Source organism: Nannobrachium achirus (genome assembly GCF_963921795.1).
Source record: "Nannobrachium achirus genome assembly, chromosome: 8".
Lineage (NCBI taxonomy): Eukaryota > Metazoa > Chordata > Actinopteri > Myctophiformes > Myctophidae > Nannobrachium > Nannobrachium achirus.
Window position 1 is genome coordinate 51,427,717 of NC_137817.1, and position 21,211 is coordinate 51,448,927.

Consider the following 21,211-nt stretch of genomic DNA (forward strand, 5'->3'; position numbering starts at 1 on the left):
TCGTCAAGGTGCAGTTGGGCATCCTAAAACAAATCACATTCGAGGTGGTCAGGTCACGTTAACAGAAACATCTGAATGTGTTCAGATGTTCAGAGTGTTTATATATTGTTTGAATATGTCTCTAACTACTACGGTTTGCACCTTGAGCTGTCCCTGGACGTTCCTCAGCTGCTTCTGGGCCTCAGCAGCCTGGCGGTTGGCGTGGCTCAGCTGGACCTCGATCTCGTTCAGGTCTCCCTCCATCTTCTTCTTGACCCTCAAGGCATCGTTCCTGCTCCTGACCTCAGAGTCCAGAGTGCTCTGCATGGAGTCGGTCACCCTCTGGCTGTTCCTCTTGATCTGCTCCATCTCCTCGTCCTTCTCCGCCAGCTTCCTGTCCACCTCGCCCTTGATCTGGTTGAGCTCCAGCTGCACACGAAGAATCTTGGACTCCTCGTGCTCCAGAGTACCCTACAATGTAACACAGGATCAGAAGTGTTGTAGGACCTTTTCAATGTAACATCCATCATTATAATATTGCATGAGTTGAATATGAAAGGTTTTGAAAGAAATCTAAAATATAGACAATTGCGTTGTTCTTCTAGGACCTAAAAGTTGTACCTCAGCTTCCTCTAGGGCTGTCTGGATCTCCGTCTTCTCTGTCTCCACCTGTTTCTTGGATTTCTCCAGCTCATGGATGTTCTTTCCGGTCTCACCTATCTGTTCAGTCAGGTCTGAGATCTCCTCTGTAGTTGTTTGAAAATAATGAATGAGGAACATTCCAATCAGCAACTATTTTGTATTTGCGCTTGAATTAAGTTTTTTACTTTTATTAAAAGAATGATGTAGAGAAAACTTACGTTGCAGGTTCTTGTTCTCACGCTTCATGGTCTCCAGTTGGTCCAGAGACTCCTCATAGGAGTTCTTCATCTTAAACAGCTCAGTGCTGAGAGTACGAGCCTCTTTCTGAGCTGCCTCCAGCTCTGCGTTGCCCTCCTCGTGTTTCTGCTTCCATTCTGCCAGGACCTGTGCAGCATTTATAATGAAATGTGTCATTTACCCCACTTTAAGGACCTGCCCAGCATTTGTTATGACATGTCATTTACCCAACTTTAAGGAGGCAAGAATTACTTGGGTTTTAAACTAATGAATGTCAAAGCACCTTATCGAAGTTCCTCTGTTTCTTGTCGAGGTTGGCAGCCATACCATTGGCCCTCTCTACATCAATCATGAGGTCTTCCACTTCACCCTGGAGTCTCTGCTTGGTCTTCTCCAGAGAGGCGCACTTGGAATTCACAGCCTCGATTTGCTCCTCTGCCTCCTGAAGGCGCTGGGCCAACTTCTTCCTGTTGATCAGTTTTGAATGGAATCAAACTTAATGAGCAATTATGTTGTATAGTGAGTGCCAGTACCTGATGGTGTGATAAATAAAACACCACTTACTTGGCCTCCTCCAGCTCCTCAGTGCGTTGGACAGCATCAGTCTCATACTTGGCCCTCCATTGAGACACCTCAGCGTTGGCCTTGGACATTCCACGCTGCAGCTCTGCCTTGGCTTCCTGTTCTTCCTCAAACTGCTCCCTCAGAAGGTCACAGTCGTGGCGAGCTGATTGCACAGCGTGGGCAAGGGCGTTCTTTGCCTGTCCAAAAGAAAAACAAAATAATGTCAGCTGTATAAAATGACAAAAAGATGGAATTAGCCCTATGGGCAAAATAAATAAATGACTGTTCCTTACCTTAACCTCCTCCTCAATGAGTCTCTTCAACTCCTCAATCTGCTGGGTGAAGGCCTGCTTTCCTCTGGTGAGCTGAGAAACGAGTGCTTCCTTCTCCTCCAGTTGACGACCAAACTCACCTAGTTGAATATTAGTTTCAAACGTGAATAATCTATGTTCTATACATATTCCTTAAATTCCTGGGACAACCGCTGATCAAAGTATTATCTCTAATTATGGAATTTGTTCATGTACCAGTGACAAACCACGTAGGCTTGTAGACTTTACGAAAAACATTTACCATTTTCCGTCAGAAGTCTTGCTCTCTGAGCTCCAATATCATTTATCTGGCGAACATTCTCATCACTCTTGGCCTTGATTTCGCTGAGTTGATCCTCGAGGGTGCGGCACATCTTCTCAAGATTTCCCTGTTGATTAACAAAGGACATATTCAATCACTGAAGTGACCTACAATGTATTCCCTTGTTTCTTTCCGATTGGTTAAGAGTGTTTTGGCGAGAATTACACACAAGCATTCTATTCTACCTTTGCCTTAGCGACGGCCTCCATGTTGCTGGAAAGGTCATCGATCTCCATCTTGAATTCACTCTTCTCCTTCTCAAGTTTCTGCTTGACTCTCTGGAGGTTGTCGATCTGTTCGCCCAGCTCCGCCACGCTGTCCGCTTGCTTCTTGCGGAGAGCGGAGGCGGTGGCCTCGTGCTGCAGGGTGGACTCTTCCAGGTCGCGACGCAGCTTCTGGAACTCAGCCTCGCGCTTCTTGTTCATCTCGATCTGAGCGGCAGTGGCTCCACCGGCCTCCTCCAGCCTCTCGCTGATCTCCTCCAGTTCCCTGGAGAGGTCGGCTCTCTGCTTCTCCACCTTGGCACGAGCGGCCCGCTCAGCCTCGATCTCCTCCTCCAGTTCTTCAATACGAGCCTTTATGAATGAAAGGACGTGTTAAAATCGAAATGTACTCTTACTTATGATCAAGGATTTTAAATGAGATGAAAAAAAGTACCTGGAGTTCTTTGATCTTCTTCTGCAGCTGGGCGCCCATAGACTGTTCATCCTCAATCTTACTCAGAAGCTGGCCGACTTCAAAGTCCTTCCTGTAGATTAAACAACATCATATTTTAATGCTAGTTCTTCTCCATGGCATTTCATATTGTTGTTATTATTAATAATTATGTATATTGTTGGTCCACTTTACTTCTTTATCTTCTCTTCAGACTGCTGCTTGTCATTCTCCAGATCCATGAGGTTCTCCTGGGCCAGTTTGAGATCACCTTCAAACTTTCTCTTGGTTCTCTCCAGGTCCATGCGGAGCTTCTTCTCTTGTTCCAGAGAACCCTCCAGCTGCACAACAATATATTTGTCTTATTATTATTGAGTACAACAATAAACTTATACCGTATAAAGTTTCAAAACATCCAGTTGACTTGATGAACCTACATCGTCAACTTGCTGCTCCAGCTTGGTCTTGGCCTTGGTCAGAGTGTTGACTTTGTCTTCCTCTGACTGCAGGTCATCCAGGGTCTGCTGATGGGCCTCTTGGAGCGCCTTCTTCTCCTTGGTCAGCTTAGCAAGACTTTCATCCTGGGAGGCCATCTCCTCTGTCAGGTTCTTAACCTAAATAATAATAAATAACAATAATAATAAATATTAATACATCTTCCTCAGAGGCTATCTCCTCGGTCAGGTTCTGTACCTAAATAACATGAAGGACTAACTTGACACCATGACAATATCAACGGGAATATCTCAGGAATCTTGGGTTGCGGCAGTAAATGACTTAATAAGGCGGTTGGAGTGTATAATAATGAATGGATCATTATTGTTCTACAACTTAATAATAGAGCCAGAGTATATAATGGTGAATGGATCATTATTGTTCTATACATTTTAGTGTATAATGTTGTACCTTGTTTTCAGTGGCGTGCTTCTCTTTCTCCACTTTGGCCAAGGTGAGCTCCAGGTCATCGATGTCCTTCTTGAGCTCAGAGCATTCATCCTCCAGTTTCCTCTTCTTGGCGGTCAGCTCAGCGTTCATTTCCTCCTCGTCCTCCAGTCTCTCCGACGTCTCTTTGAGCTTTGCCTCCAACTGGATCTTACTTTTAATAAGACCCTCGCATCTCTCCTCGGCATCGTTCAGAGCCTCATCTCCCTGGTTGTCAATGAAAAAGATCAGGGAACATGTCAGTGTTTGTTCTGGGTATAGTATAGTGCAATGACGCCAGCAACCATTTGACCACCAGGCATTCTCTGCCAAAGTCTACATCTACATTCTACATAAAATATTTAAGATAGGAAAATCTCCTGCACAAGTGTATCTACTTACTGATGCAGCTGACAGTGCAAGGCCATTCTTCTCCTGTGTCAGAGCCACCAGCTTCTCCTCTAGGCTCTTCTTGGAGGCCAGGGCAGCGGCCAGGTCAGTCGTCATCTTCTCATAATTCTCCTTCATCGATGCCAGCTCCTTCTCAGTCTCAGCGCTCTGCAGGAGAGGCTTGATCTTGTAGTAGACCTTCATCCATGGCCAGTGTTTCACAGCCACAAACGAGCGGAGGTTGAACTGGATGGTGAAAACGGCATCTCTGTGGAAAACAGATTCAGTGGATCATGATCGAGGGTTTCCATGGCGTAATACGAACAGCAATGACAAAGTTCTTACAATTTGTGCTCGATATTGAATTGATCTTTTCAAAGTACCTGATGGCCATCATCTTGACAAACTGCTTCCTCATGAGGTAACCTCGTGCGAGAGCCTGAGTCATGCCGACCAGAGCAGACAGCTTCTCATCTCGCATCTCCTCAAGGACACCCAGCAGACCAGCTTTGAAGAACACCTAAAAACAAAGTTACAAACACTGTAACTAAACAACCTGAAGAACACCTGAACACAATGTTAAGAACACTGTAACTAAACAACCGTCTACTTTCAGTCCTCTCTAGATAATGTTAAAGCAGATTGGGAGTGTGTTTACCTTGGTGTGTCCAAACTTGTACTCAGCAACGGGAACGTCAATGGACCCAAGCAGCTTCTCTGAGGCTTTCTTGTTGTCCATGAACGCACCTTCTGGACATGCGCTGGCATTCAGTACTTTGTACCTGTTTTGTAAAAGTTCACGGTCATTTTGCGCTGACGTTCAGTTTGTAAAAGTGAGTCATTTTGCATTTGGTATTAAAAGCTGCTGGGAACAAAAGGAATTGATACCTCTGCTTGAAGTCAGCGTATGGGATTCTGCTGGGGAAGCCCTTTCTGCAGATCCTGATGCCCTCAAGCACACCGTTACACCTCAGCTGATGGATGACCAGGAAGTTCTCCATCAGGCCTGTAAAGATGTTGCTTCATTAGATAAGAACAAATACACTCTTTTGTCACGGTTATTTTCCTCCAGAGTATGGAATCGATAGATCGGGTTCACAGATTAATCTGTCCGGGGTACGTGTTTACTAACCGCATCCACATTGCATTAAGACGCACAATGTGGGAACGCTGTCAACCCAACTCAAAAAGTTGCGGTGTGGGCGGTATTTACATATGTGTGTGTGTGTGTGTGTGTGTGTGTACCTGGAGTCTTGGTCTCGTTGGGAATCAAGCAACGCACAAAGTGAGGATGCGTGCGATGCAAGTTGGTCATCAGCAACCCTAAGTTCGCCTGGGACATAAAAGAGACAAGTAGGCTCATGATTAGTAAAAAAGTAAAAAGTCATGCAATATTGTACTTTTCCCTCCACTTAATGGTAAATGGTGCATTTATATAGCGCCTTTATCCAAGGTGCTTTACAGAGATTGTGCATTACATTCATCCATTCACACACAAATTCCAATTCAAATCTTCATGGGGTGAGTAATCAATAGGAAAGAAACGTCCTTTTGGGGTTGAACTATCCCTTTAACCCTAGGATGCATGAGTGGGGTCAAAAACGACCCCAGGGGTTGTTATTCTTCAATATCTTTAAAATTAAAAGTTTAAATATTTTCATATTCCAGGTATTCCTCATAAAACATGTTTGTAACATGAGGCCATTTGCATTTTTATCATTCCTTTCATTAATTTTAAGAAATTGCAGTCTTTGTATCACTACCCCACTCTTCCATGAGTGGGGTCAAAAATGACCCCAATTAAAATCAATGCATTTTTGCAATAAACTACTTTGCTCTCACACATTACTCTGCCATACTTTTGCCTAGCAACGTGATTTCAACTTTAAAATGCTCACACGGCTTGGGCCTTTTATCCGCCAATAGGGACGAGCTGTAATTGTTGAAGCCCCGCCCCCTCTGTCTACTAAACGCGTGCAGCAGCTGTCACACTTTGCTGTCACACTTTGCTCTCACACGTAACTCTGGCATACTTTTGCGTAGCAACGTGATTTCAAATTTAAAACGCTCACACGACTTGGCACTTTTTCCGGCCAATAGGGACGAGCTGTAATTGTTGAAGCCCCGCCCCCCCTGTCTTCCTATTGGCTAGGCTTTAAACATCCATAACTCCAGTTCGCAGCATGGTACCGTCTCGAAATTTGGTGTCTGGACTTAGACCGCCATAGGGATGAGTTGCAATTGTTGAAGCCACGCCCCCTCTTCCCTCCTATTGACTGGGCTTTAAACATCCATAACTCCAGTTTGCAGCATTGTAGAGTCTCGGAACTTGGTGTCTGGACTTAGACGGCCAAAACGGACGAGCTGTAATTGTTGAAGCCCCGCCCCCTCTCACAAGTCTGTTGTTTCCACCCGCCCTGACGGTCGCTTCTCGCCCTTAGGGCGTCTTACTGGTAATAGTAGTAGTAGTAATACAAGTATATAGTGTAATAGTAGTAGTAATAGTAGTAATAATAGTTGCGACCGTAGATCGCAAGTTTAGTATGTGAACGTCACAGCTTGTCCGTATGTATGTATCTATCTCTGTCACGCCTGACACCGCTCTGGCTTCACGCTCTGGCTTCACTATGATGTCACACTAACAGAATCCCTTTTATACCCATACATGGAGTTCCCTGATGTCATTAATATTAAGCCCATATCTAACAGGACTTAATATGGGAATACCCATATATGGAGACCACATCGGCCACATACCACACTAACAGAATCCATATATGGCCAAGACAGAAGGCCAAGACATCCCATATCTGTGTAGCTGGTTCTACAGACAGGGATATCCATGTATGGGCATAAAAACGATTAGTGTGACATCACAGTGAAGCCAGAGTGGCAAACACATTCTGTTAGAGTGGTTCCCCTGACATCACAGTGACATCAGAGCATGATGTCTGAGCGACAAACCTATAGAACCACAGTGTCAGGCGTGACAGAGATACATACATACATACATACATACAAGCATGACCGTTCACATACTAAACTTGCGACCTACGGTTGCAACTAGTATTACTAATATTACTACTGCTACTACTACTATTACTACTACTTTTACTACTTTATTACCACTACTATTACCAGTAAGACACCCTATGGGCAAGAAGCGACCGTCAGGGTGGGTGGAAACAACAGACTTGTAAGAGGGGGCGGGGCTTCAACAATTACAGCTCGTCCATATGGACGGGTTTCTGGTCCACGTTACACTGATAAGAACTAGATGCGTGCGCAGGTCGGCACCAAAATTAGCCAATGAAACCAACGCTCCCCAAAACAACAGGTTTGGGGATTGGAGGGAATTGATTACATGATACAGTTACCTGTGCATTTAGTCTCAATGTTTGTAAACAAGAAACCCGTCTATTGGCTGTCTAAATCCAGACACCACGTTTTGAGACGGTACCATGCTGCAAAATGGAGTTATGGCTGTTTAAAGCCCAGCCAATAGGAGGGAAGAGGGGGCGGGGCTTCAACAATTGCAGCTCATCCCTATGGTGGTCTAAGTCCAGACACCAAGTTTCAAGACGGTACCATCCTGCGAACTGGAGTTATGGCTGTTTAAAGCCCAGCCAATAGGAAGACAGGGGGGCGGGGCTTCAACAATTACAGCTCGTCCCTATTGGCCGGAAAGCGTTTTAAAGTCGGGTGAGCGTTTTAAAGTTGAAATCACGTTGCTACGCAAAAGTATGCCAGAGTTACGTGTGAGAGAAAAGTGTGATAGCAAAGTGTGACAGCTGCTGCATGCGTTTAGTAGACAGAGGGGGCGGGGCTTCAACAATGACAGCTTGTCCCTATTGGCAGAAAAAAGGCCCAAGTCGTGTGAGTGTTTTAAAGTTGAAATCACTTTGCTAGGCAAAAGTATGGCAGAGTTACGTGTGAGAGCAAGTAGTTTATTGCAAAAACACATTGATTTTAATTGGGGTCATTTTTGACCCCACTCATGGAAGAGTGTAGGTATTGGTTGGTCATGCATCCAAGGGGAACTTCCATTCATCCATTCAAAGATCTATAAGCTCACAGAAATTGTTTTATTCCAACATGAAAAGACGTGCTTATTATTTGCATGGATATAACTTTGATAATAATAATGCTGCATTCTTACATGAAGATAATGTTAATGATAATAGTAATAATGCTTAATTCTTACAGGAACATAATGTTGATAATAATGAATAAATAAAGATTCTTACCCTGAAAGCACTAGACACAGTCTGCATGGAACCACCCTTCTTCTTGCCTCCTTTCTTTGTCGTATCTGTTTATATGTGTTAGAATCATGAGTTATCATTAGTTGTACACAACCAGGGACGTGCAGAGAATTAATTACATTTCTGTAAGGGCCTTGTGGCGAAAATATTTAAAATAGCAGACCTCCAAGCTCACAACGCGTTGCAGCGTGACACATTGTGAGCTTGGAGGTCGGCTATTTTCAGTGCTTGATACCACACTAAACTAAGCATAATCAAGTGAATATAGGAGATGTGGCGTAACGGCATGGGTTTCTTCGAGAGGGCAATTCTTTCAACATAAGACGCTGTATTCGAGTTCAGGAGAGTTTGGACAAGGCAATTCTCTTGAATGCTGCCTTCAGGTATGGCATGGAATGGGGGAGAGGGGGCATGTCTTTCACCATAGTGAAAACTGCATTCATGGTCTGGAGAGGGCACCTTTTTACAGACAGGTAAAAGGATAGGGGCTTAAGCCCCCTTTTATATCTATGTGTGCACGTGCCTTTTACACAATGAAAGTGCCCCCTCTTGTCAGATTCTGAGTGTTCATGGCATCCATATAACAATACCTTCAGGCTCGGGTGGGGGATAGAACACGGCCAGCAGCTTCACTGAAGACTTCTGGTACAGCTGCAACACAGAGTCATTGAGTGGATCCTTGTTCTTCTCCAGCCAGCCTGTGATTAGAGAGTGTAAAGAAATACTGTATCAAGTACGTTATTTACAGGTCCGTTTTACCAATTATAGAGGGTTTAAGTGCTACCGGATAATGCAGCTTGTCAAATAAAAGGTGAATTGATCCCAGTGCATGACAGAGGACGATTTCACGTTAAATGAAATCTCCACGATACGATTATCGCGAGTGTTTTTTTTTTTATCACGATAAACGGTGGTGATTATTGTCCCGTCCCTACCTGTGATGCTGTAGTCCACAGTTCCAGCGTAGTGGACCAGGGAGAAGTGGGCCTCGCCCTTGCCCTTCGCGGGTTTCGGCTTCTCAAAGGCCTTGTTTTTCCCAAGATGCTGGTCAAGCAACTTCTCGGAGAAGGTTTTGTCAGAAGCCTTGGGGAACATGCACTGCTCCTCAAGGATGGAGAATATGCCTAGGGGCTTTGGAAAGGAGACAAAAGAGACAAATAAATCACAAAGAACATAGTATTAACATCATATCCACCATATAATGAGCACAATGCAGACAGCCAAGTCCAAGATAATACTGTACATACAAATATAATAATAATTGTATACCTTCTCAATGAGCTCAATGCAGACAGCCAAGTCCATGCCGAAGTCAACAAGATCCCAGGGAATTCCCTCCTTCATGTACTCCTCTTGCTCCAGAACAAACATGGTGTGGTTGAAGAACTGTTGCAGTTTCTCATTGGTGAAGTTGATGCACAGCTGCTCCAGGGTGTTGAACTGTGAGTGGGAAAAAATCATTAGCTTGCAGTCTGTTGTAATTATGACAAAAATAATTAGTCTCCCATTTAAAACAAGCCCATGCTTACATCAAAGATTTCAAAACCAGCGATGTCCAGCACTCCAATGTAGTAGTTTCTCTGCTGCTTGGTGTCCAGCTGCTCGTTGATCCTGATGACCATCCACAAGAACTCCTTCTCATAGATGGACTTGGCCAAGGCACTGACTGAGTTCATGACCTAAGGAAACAGGAACGATTTAGGACACTCTTCATCCAGAACAATTAACATAAGCAAGGAAAACACAAGTTATACATCAAATGCATAGCAATAGTAATCTAGGATCATAGGTCAACCAAGAACATCAGTCTAAACAATATAATCTCAAAACATCGATAATCTCTACATGTGTGAAACTATACACACTACAGAATGCCAGGACATATGAACCTGGCATATGCCTACATAACAAAGCTATCTAAATTAGCCTTTGCATAAGCTTGCAAGGTCTTAAAGGCTATAGGGCAAGTGCTACACGCTTCAGGTGGATTCTGAAGAGGCGAGTCTTCAGGAAGTTCAGGTTACATTTGAAGATTGTGAGTGAGTTTTCAGTTCTAACTGCAATGGGGAGTTCGTTCCACAGTTTGGGAGCCGGAAGGGAGAGGAGTCTGTCCATTAGGGAAGATTCTGACAACTTCCCTGTTTTAGCTGAGCTGAGTGAGCGGGAGGAGTTCTCTTTTACTGGTATAACAATACTGTTAAAATAATGTCTGAGGTGCAAGGAACTGCACATGTTTCTGCAGAGTGATATGTTTTGTATGCTCTTCAAGTATTAAATAAATAAATAAATGCAATTTTGAATAATGTTGGAGGATAATTTTAATTACAGGGGATGATTTAAGACACAACTCAAGATATTAGAGTTACTGTGGTATGCAGTGTTGGGAATATAAAGTGTGTATGAAATCAGAACGTGTAAATCATGTAAATTACTCACCTGTGGCACAGTCTGTCCCTTAGTGACATACTCGTTTCCCACTTTCACTCTGGGGTAGCAGTATGCTTTAAGCATCTCTGCTGAGTTCAGACCCATCAGGTAGGCAATCTTGTCAGCCTCTGAAATGTTCATACAATTTGCAATTTACAATTTAGGCATTTATAAGACGCTTAATCCAGAGAGCGACTTACAGTAAGGAAGATAAAGGTTCTGCATGTTCAAGAAATAAAGGTGCAGCTCACCCTCTGTGATAATGATTGATAAATAATAACACTACTAATAATAATCAGCTCACCCTCAGTGCCGTCAGGTTCGGCCTGTTCCTCGCGCTGCTTCTGCTTGAACCTCATGACTCCATGATGCATCACTGCACCGGTGAACTTGTAGATCGACTGCCTCTCGTCGGGGCTGAAGCCCAGGATCTCAATAGCTTCCTGATGTCAATGAGCAGAGATGCAGTTCGAAAGATTGAGATTAAGAAAAACATTGAAGACCCTTGCATTAAATTAACAACACTGACTGCATCGAGTGCATTAGAAAGATGAAATGATAATGTTGTTTTCACTGACGTCAGTAGCGTCCAGCTCTGCCTTGTCGTCAATGCTGGCCACAGTGATCACACCCATGCTGATCAGAGGGAAGTCGTAGGGGTTGTTGGTGATAAGACACATCTCTGAAAAGGGATGAAAACAGGGCGACATTGTGTTTTTATTCACTCATTTATGTTCTCGCTGCATCGTCAGTGATTGATTTAAAACGTCACCCATATTCTGAGAACTTTAGACAAAAATAGCAGATCTACAAGCTCTCAACGCCTCACAGCGCGAGGCGTTGAGAGCTTGTAGATTGAGAGCTCGTACATCCCTGCTGTCAGCTAAGGTGTCCTTGGACTGAAACGTTGAAGACCCCTGCTCTAAGGAGCACCTTTCCTGGTTAATTTAGGTTCCACTTACCAATGATATCAGGTTTGTGGCCGGTCATCATCTGGAAGAAGATGTGGTAACCTCTCTCTGCACTAAGCTGGTAGGTCACTCTGGACTTCTCCAGCAGATCTATATGGGTTGTACATAACTCATCATCAATCATCATCATAGTAATAATAATAACAATAATTTACACAACTCAAAATGTAAAACTGATATCATTTATCACGTGTGAACTTCATACTTACATGTCTCAATATCAGCACTGGACAGTTTACCCGTTGAGCCGAAATGGATTCTGATGAATTTACCCTGTTTGATATAATAGCACAAATTGTTGCATCCCTCTACATTGAGAAATTATTGCAGGTTTTCTCTTAAAATGTAATTAGTTTACACTTACAAAGCGAGAGGAGTTGTCATTCCTAATGGTCTTGGCATTACCATAGGCCTCCAGCAAGGGATTGGCTGCAATAATCTGATCCTCCAGTGACCCCTAGAATGTTTTAGACATAGCACATTTAAAATATGGTCAGAATTTTTTTAAACTGAATTGCTGTATTGCATATAAATGCTTTATGTTCAAAATCATGTATTTGTTAAAGTAAAAAAAAACATGACATATACAGTAGCTTACCTTGATTTTACTGCTATCGGCTGCCGATTTTTCTCCACTAGCTGTCGCTGCTGTTGCAAAGTACTGGATGACACGCTTGGTGTTCACAGTCTTTCCAGCACCGGATTCTCCACTGGTTAGAAAAGTATGCGTTCAGAGAAATTCAGTTACTCAATCTGTATACACATAGACCACTGAAGTCTGACATCACTAGACAGTGCTACTACCCGGGTTCCCATTGATATATTTTGTATTGATATCCCCATATAGGGTATTCTTAGATCGTCTCATTATTAACAACATTTTCTCCAGAAACAGGCTATATAAATATAAATGAAGATCATAAACGATGCGCCAACCCCCTGACAGAAACGCCCGGATGATATGTTTATTTCTGGAACACAGTTCTCGATGCAATCTAAGATTCGCATATAGGGATATAAATAGAGAAAATAACAACGGGAACCCAAGTAATATCGGCATGACGTCAGGACTTACAAGCTCTATTGTTATCATAACATTTTTATTTATTGTTTTATGCCTAGTAGACGGGACACTTACGTGATCAGGACAGACTGGTTCTCTTTATCTGTAAAATGTAAAGCAAACTTTTAGTCATGGATACATAATAATATTCTAGCCTATTATTATTATTACAGCACAAAACCATTATAGTTGTGTAATGTTTTACATCAGTGGTTCCCAAACGTTTTAGCTCGAGACCCAAAAGAGAAATTAGACTTTTGCCCAGGGCCCAAACAAGTGAAAACAGCAGATCTACAAGCTTGAAGCTCTCAACGCATCACGACTCAACGCGTTGAGAGCTTGTAGCTATTGTCACTACTTCTTAAACGTTTGTTTTTGCATTCAGGGAATTTCTTAGATTTATTTATGCTATTATTTAGGAGGGGGAAAAAATATTTGTTTATATTTCATGAAAACTGCAGATTTTTGTGCAGGGAAAAAATGTAAAATAAAACGTTGAAAACATTAAAAAATAAAGGGAATATTTTGCTACCCATTGCGACCGATAGAAATCAACCCGCGACATACAAATGGGTCCGGACCTGACCCACTGTTTGGGAAACATTGTCCTGACTACGTACCCATCAACATGAAAGATCCTGAGCAGTACACTTACCCATCAAAATGAACTGATATTAAGACCAATTATAGTTAAACAAATACGTTTTACATTTTCCTGACTATAGTACGTACCCATCAACATGAACTGATAGGCGTTGTCAGAGACGGAGAAGATGTGAGGTGGGGCTTCAATACGCTTCTTGCCCCTGTAGGCACTCACAACGTCCTGGTCGTACACTGGGAGCCACTTGTAGGGGTTCACAGTGGCACAGAACAGGCCAGAGTAGGTCTGAAAGGTCGGAGGGGGAGAAGATGAAATTAACATCATACAACACACTGAACTTAAATGGTCACATATTTATCTGGGATCACACAGTAACGAGTTTCAAGTGGCATAAACTAATCGGAGGCGTTATTTCAGAAAGATACGGGGGATGGGAAAAAAATAAGTTAGCATAGCTCCATTTCTAAAATAGTGAAACTAGTGGATCTACAAGCTCTTAACGCGTCGGCGAGCGACACATTGAGAGTTTGTAGATCAACTATTTTCAAGTGTTCACCTATACAATAACATTCCCAAAATATGGATGCCCACGTTGAAAGTGCTTAGTGGTGAAAATAATAAAACGCATCACATGTAGATGGATGGGCATCGACTGCGATGAAATCAGATTAATCAGCTAAAACAATTTCGATTTGGGGACAATATAAGATAACTAGAAGAGAAAATTTCTAAGAAATTTTAAGTGTGCCTGCAGCTCGCTAAGTCTGTGCAACCTTGTGTAGCGGTTGGTGTTAGCATTAGCGTTATTTCATTTGACGCAACCCGCGTGTCTGTATGACAAACGGTTCACGAGATCAAGGGTCACTTCCTGTTTGGTGAGGGGCACTTCCTGTTTGGCGAAATAGGCCCCAATTAAGGTCATGGACGATTAATGAATTAAAGCTGCAAGCAGCGATGACCGGGCCCTCGCAGCTCTACCCACGTCACAAGGCCAGCAGCCAATCAGAAACCAAACAGGAAGTCAGCCATTTCGACTAATTAGTGGCGTTTTGGAGCATTTTTGGCCGTTATGACGGGTCGCACTTTAACGACAGTTTTTTGAGAAAAAATTGTTTTGTGAGAAAAAAAAAATTTGAGAAAAAAAATTTGAGAAAAAAACTTTTTTGAGAAAAAGAAATTTTGAAAAAAAAAATGTGAGAAAAAAAAATTTTGAGAAAAAAAAGTGAGAAAAAAAAAATTTGAGAAAAAAAAATTTTGAGAAAAAAAATTTGAGAAAAAAAATTGAGAAAAAAAAATTTTTGAGAAAAAAAAATGTGAGGAAAAAATTTTTTTGAGAAAAAAATTTTTTGAGAAAAAAAAATTTGGAGAAAAAAAAAATTGAGAAAAAAAAATTTGAGAAAAAAAAATTTGAGAAAAAAAAATTTGAGAAAAAAAATTTTGAGAAAAAAAAAATTTGAGAAAAAAAAAATTTGAGAAAAAAAAAATTTGAGAAAAAAAAAAAATTGAGAAAAAAAAATTGAGAAAAAAAGAAAAGGTATGACACCAGCCGCGAGTCTGTACGACAAACGGTTCATGAGTTATAGAGGCACTTCCTGTTTGGTGAAGGGCACTTCCTGTTAAAGAGGGGGCGGGGCTTAATCAATTACAGCTTATCCCTATTGGTCGGAAAAAGACCAAAGTTGTGTGAGCATTTTACATTTTAAATGACGTTGCTAGGCAAAAGTATGGCAGAGTTATGTGGCGCCAAAGTTTCTGGGAAAAAAAAAATTTGAGAAAAAAAAAATTGAGAAAAAAAAAATTTGAGAAAAAAAAAATTTGAGAAAAAAAATGTTGAGAAAAAAAAAATTTTGAGAAAAAAAATTTGAGAAAAAAAATGTTTTGAGAAAAAAAAATGTGAGAAAAAAATTTTTTTGAGAAAAAAATTTTTTGAGAAAAAAAAATTTGGAGAAAAAAAAAATTGAGAAAAAAAAAATTGAGAAAAAAAAATGTTTGAGAAAAAAAATTTTGAGAAAAAAAATTTTGAGAAAAAAAAAATTTGAGAAAAAAAAAATTTGAGAAAAAAAAATTGAGAAAAAAAGAAAAGGTATGACACCAGCCGCGAGTCTGTACGACAAACGGTTCATGAGTTATAGAGGCACTTCCTGTTTGGTGAAGGGCACTTCCTGTTAAAGAGGGGGCGGGGCTTAATCAATTACAGCTCATCCCTATTGGTCGGAAAAAGACCAAAGTTGTGTGAGCATTTTACATTTTAAATGACGTTGCTAGGCAAAAGTATGGCAGAGTTATGTGGCGCCAAAGTTTCTGGGTTTTTTTCGGAGTCCCCCATTCAAAGTCAATGGAGTTTTTGGGCGTTGTTTTTTGCGGATTACATCGCAATCGTAAAGCGGATCGGAAAGAAAAGTAATAGCACACCATTCCCGGCCGAGCCGCACATTTTGATGTATATATTGCGGGGGTGGCGTAAATCGTGCGGCAGTTATTACGTGCCGAAGTTTCCCCCATTCTAAGTCAATGGGGTTTTTTGGCGTCGTTTTTTGCGAATTACGTCGCAATGGTAACGCGGATCGGAAAGAAAAGTAATAGCAACCTATTCCCGGCCGAGCCGCACGTTTTGATGTATATATTGCGGCGGTGGCGTAAATTGTGCGGCAGTTATTACGTGCAGAAATTTGTGGCGAAAGACTTAATTAATTAACTAGAAGAGAAAATTTCTAAGAAATTTTAAGTGTGCCTGCAGCTCGCTAAGTCTGTGCAACCTTGTGTAGCGGTTGGTGTTAGCATTAGCGTTATTTCATTTGACGCAACCCGCGTGTCTGTATGACAAACGGTTCACGAGATCAAGGGTCACTTCCTGTTTGGTGAGGGGCACTTCCTGTTTGGCGAAATAGGCCCCAATTAAGGTCATGGACGATTAATGAATTAAAGCTGCAAGCAGCGATGACCGGGCCCTCGCAGCTCTACCCACGTCACAAGGCCAGCAGCCAATCAGAAACCAAACAGGAAGTCAGCCATTTCGACTAATTAGTGGCGTTTTGGAGCATTTTTGGCCGTTATGACGGGTCGCACTTTAACGACAGTTTTTTGAGAAAAAATTGTTTTGTGAGAAAAAAAAAATTTGAGAAAAAAACTTTTTTGAGAAAAAGAAATTTTGAAAAAAAAAATGTGAGAAAAAAAAATTTTGAGAAAAAAAAATGAGAAAAAAAAATTTGAGAAAAAAAAATTTTGAGAAAAAAAATTTGAGAAAAAAAAAATTGAGAAAAAAAAATTTTGAGAAAAAAAAATGTGAGGAAAAAAATTTTTTGAGAAAAAAATTTTTTGAGAAAAAAAAAATTTGGAGAAAAAAAAAATTGAGAAAAAAAAATTTGAGAAAAAAAAATTTTTGAGAAAAAAAAATTTGAGAAAAAAAATTTTGAGAAAAAAAAAATTTGAGAAAAAAAAAATTTGAGAAAAAAAAATTTGAGAAAAAAAAAAATTTGAGAAAAAAAAATTGAGAAAAAAAGAAAAGGTATGACACCAGCCGCGAGTCTGTACGACAAACGGTTCATGAGTTATAGAGGCACTTCCTGTTTGGTGAAGGGCACTTCCTGTTAAAGAGGGGGCGGGGCTTAATCAATTACAGCTTATCCCTATTGGTCGGAAAAAGACCAAAGTTGTGTGAGCATTTTACATTTTAAATGACGTTGCTAGGCAAAAGTATGGCAGAGTTATGTGGCGCCAAAGTTTCTGGGAAAAAAAAAATTTGAGAAAAAAAAAATTGAGAAAAAAAAATTTGAGAAAAAAAAATTTTGAGAAAAAAAATTTTGAGAAAAAAAAATTTTGAGAAAAAAAATTTGAGAAAAAAAATGTTTTGAGAAAAAAAAATGTGAGAAAAAAAATTTTTTGAGAAAAAAATTTTTTGAGAAAAAAAAATTTGGAGAAAAAAAAAATTGAGAAAAAAAAAATTGAGAAAAAAAAATTTTTGAGAAAAAAAATTTTGAGAAAAAAAATTGAGAAAAAAAAAATTTGAGAAAAAAAAAATTTGAGAAAAAAAAATTGAGAAAAAAAGAAAAGGTATGACACCAGCCGCGAGTCTGTACGACAAACGGTTCATGAGTTATAGAGGCACTTCCTGTTTGGTGAAGGGCACTTCCTGTTAAAGAGGGGGCGGGGCTTAATCAATTACAGCTCATCCCTATTGGTCGGAAAAAGACCAAAGTTGTGTGAGCATTTTACATTTTAAATGACGTTGCTAGGCAAAAGTATGGCAGAGTTATGTGGCGCCAAAGTTTCTGGGTTTTTTTCGGAGTCCCCCATTCAAAGTCAATGGAGTTTTTGGGCGTTGTTTTTTGCGGATTACATCGCAATCGTAAAGCGGATCGGAAAGAAAAGTAATAGCACACCATTCCCGGCCGAGCCGCACATTTTGATGTATATATTGCGGGGGTGGCGTAAATCGTGCGGCAGTTATTACGTGCCGAAGTTTCCCCCATTCTAAGTCAATGGGGTTTTTTGGCGTCGTTTTTTGCGAATTACGTCGCAATGGTAACGCGGATCGGAAAGAAAAGTAATAGCAACCTATTCCCGGCCGAGCCGCACGTTTTGATGTATATATTGCGGCGGTGGCGTAAATTGTGCGGCAGTTATTACGTGCAGAAATTCGTGGCGAAAGACTTAATTAATGACTTAAGTATGGCGGATTACAATAAGTGTTTTGCTATTGCATAGCAGGCACACTTAATTAATGACTTAAGTATGGCGGATTACAATAAGTGTTTTGCCATTGCGTTGCATGGCAGGCACACTTAATAAGAGCAAGTTAACTTCAGAACCATGAGTTTGTTTCAATTAGTTCTAGTTCTAGTTCTAGTTTTCACTTGATGACGACATGTACATATCTTGTACTTTTTTTCTTTCTTTGCTATGGACAGGTGCAACACTGTTAATACTACTGTTACTACTGTTACTGCTACTGTTCTCAGCATGTAGGGAAACTTACGTAGATCATCCATGCTGCATAACGCTCTTTGAGGTTATACAGGACGGTGGCTTCAGTGAGGTGGGTCATCATGGCCATGTCCTCAATCTTGTCATACTTGGGAGGGTTCATAGGGGTGACATCTTTCTCAGGCACAGTTCTTTCCTAAAAGAAAATTACAAAAAGAAAAATACAACTTAAGCATGTAGTATGATTACAGCGGTGCAACTATTCAGTGGTTTTCAACCCTTTTCATATCAATTATTTATTCTGCTTTTGAGCCACGGACCCCCATGGCGACATCTAGACCTATATTTTTGTCCATGCCTTACACAAATTATCCCTATCTTCTTTGCCTTCTTTTTCACTATTTTGAAAAACATAGCCGATCTACATCGACTCGTTGTCGATCAGCTATTTGATATATTAAAAAGATTTTAAGAAAGTAAAAAAATTGCAAAAAAGTGTAGGGATAAGGGGTGAGGCATGGACGAAAATCGAGCCTTTAGTCTCTCAGTTCTGCTTTAACCAGTTCAATGGCCTTGTGTTTGGAGTGTTTGCCCTGAGACTAGGAGGTCGGGGTTCGATCCCCGGTCGGGTCATACCAAAGACTAAAAATGGGACCGAAGCAGGGAGGCACCTGATGGCACTCAGCATCAAGGGTTGGATTGGGGGGTTAGATCACAACTACTGTTTTCCCAAGCGCAGCACAGCTGCGGCTCACCGCTCCAAGAGAGGGGTCAAATGCAGAGAACCAATCTCGCATACAGCATTGTATGTGACAATTAGTAGGAATCTTAATCTCTGCTAAGGTTGGATAAGATTTTGAATTCCATGCTGTATTGATGTGATATTTGGAGAGATAACAGGCAAACGTTGATTAAAATAACAATTCTACATTCAATAATTGCTAAGACTTCTTGCCAATTAAGTAATGCAGATGTTTAAAAAAGAATGCAACTCGTGAGAGCGCAAAATGAAACCGAATCCATTCAGTTTCATGTTACGCTCCATATGGTTACCAACCCTCCACTATTTAGTTGGGGACCACCTGGAACCCCCTCAAGGACCACTGGTTGAAAACTATTTTGAAACACCTCTACCTACCTCCCCAGTAGGCTTTCCATCGTTGTCCAGGATTTCCACGGTGACTTTGGCACCATCCTTAGACTTGATCTTAGCCTTGAGGTACAGCTCTTTCTTGTCGGCCACGTAGGCTGCCGACTTGGCATCGAAGGGCGCGCTCTGAGACTCCATCCTCTCCTTCTCCGGCTTACGGAGGTAGATGGCGGCCTTGCCGTACTGCTTCATCTCTTCGTCCGTACTCATGGTGGCGACTTTCTGTAGACGGACAAATAGATGGCTTTAGAAATAATATCCATTTGTATTTAATATATATTATATAAATAGCTTTCTGTAGATGGACAAATTGATGGTGTTGATGCCTTTGCTGACTTGAGATCTGAGCAGATCATAGTGTAGGACTATTCTTACGGTTATAGCTTAATGTATGTTTAATACTAGACGAATTATATGAACACTCACTTTTTACTACCGACAGCAGTGAAACCTTGTGTGTGAACCCCTGTGTGGGGGAGGAAAAAAAAACACATCAATTTGAGGACATTAACAGGAGTTGAATCATTGAATACAATTTATAAGTATGAATTACATTGGATTATATGAATCCTTCATTCTTGCCACGCAACACTTTTTAAGTGAGACATTTTTAAGTGTGTATTCTTAATTTCACCAGGTTATTTTTTGTAATTCCAGTCCTTTTTTTTTGTCCAGTACTAAAGCAGTGCTAGATATCACTGGCAGTGTGGATGAGCTGTTACACTTCAATCCCATGAATTAAGTTTACATTCAGGTGGTGGTAGACTAGCCAAACTGTTCTCTCTAATGTTACTTATTTAACCCATTAAGACCTGAGGCCTACAAATGAGTAGTTCACACACTTTAAAAATGTTTCAAAAATGTTCAAAGATAGCAGACGTACAAGCTCACAACGCTGCACAAAGTGATAAGCTGTAAGTTTGTATGTCTGCTATTTTTGAATGGCCAACACAAACAAGTGAGTTTTAATGGGTTAAAATAATAATAACTCGGAAAGGTGCAAATCAAATAATTACTTGATTACGAGTCAAACAATGCAAATTATGATGTAAATAATCATAACATAATTCAAATGTCTAAATAGAAATAAATGAACAAAAGGCAAATTCCAATTTGGCCCAAAACCATATCACTATAAATAAAAGAACACAATCAATCAATCAATCATTTAAATCTGTACAATATAATCTAATTTATACTGTTCCTTTCATTCTTCTGTGTGTGTGCAACCTCAGATCATGTCTTCTATGTAACACTATATTCAGACTAGTCATGTTAAAAATTAATAGCTATATGGCTAATAGAATTCTCACTCACCACCAAATGGAACTCCAAACTCCTCTGCAATGGGTTCCGGGTTGCATGTGGACCATCTCAGCATGGCTTATATACCGGTAGGTGTTAACTGCAACACTATGCACAAAGTAAAAGTAGCCTAGTAGGAGTGTCCTTTCAAATCAATGCCGTAAACTGGTATAATTGGCAGGGTCTGGATGGGGTGCTGGGTTTCTTCTTTTGGCAAAGTCGTAAAATGACTGCATATATGGTCGTGGTCACTAGTTGGCAGGGTGGTGTGGTGTTGTTCAACCCATTTAGGCCGAGAATTATTTAATCTTTAACTATTGAAAAATAGCAGATATACAAGCTGACAGTGTGGCACTGAGTGCCGCGCTGCAAGCTTGTAAAAAGCTTGGTCAAATACATGTCATTTTGTGGGTCCTTGACATGAAAAAGTTTGAGAACCACTGATTAAGAAGAAGGATTTAGAAGACATTTAGAGAATCGGGT

At 40.8% G+C, this 21,211-nt stretch overlaps 1 pseudogene across 1 annotated transcript; it reads right to left on the reverse strand.

Annotated features, from left to right (window-relative positions):
• Positions 1-257: 257 nt before the first annotated feature.
• On the reverse strand, positions 258-19,633 carry LOC308289673 (myosin heavy chain, fast skeletal muscle-like; annotated as a pseudogene). Its single transcript has 33 exons — positions 19,412-19,633; positions 18,326-18,469; positions 13,479-13,635; positions 12,822-12,849; positions 12,282-12,393; positions 12,048-12,140; positions 11,893-11,956; positions 11,675-11,773; positions 11,291-11,394; positions 11,017-11,155; positions 10,722-10,840; positions 9,815-9,964; positions 9,555-9,725; positions 9,221-9,416; positions 8,876-8,983; positions 8,268-8,332; positions 5,266-5,353; positions 4,909-5,026; positions 4,679-4,802; positions 4,404-4,540; positions 4,033-4,288; positions 3,616-3,858; positions 3,147-3,323; positions 2,905-3,050; positions 2,713-2,803; positions 2,241-2,630; positions 1,996-2,122; positions 1,716-1,834; positions 1,423-1,619; positions 1,142-1,325; positions 840-1,005; positions 601-725; positions 258-450 (listed from the first exon to the last, which is right to left on the reverse strand). The product of its transcript is annotated as a myosin heavy chain, fast skeletal muscle-like (transcript).
• Between the last annotated feature and the right edge of the window lie 1,578 nt (positions 19,634-21,211).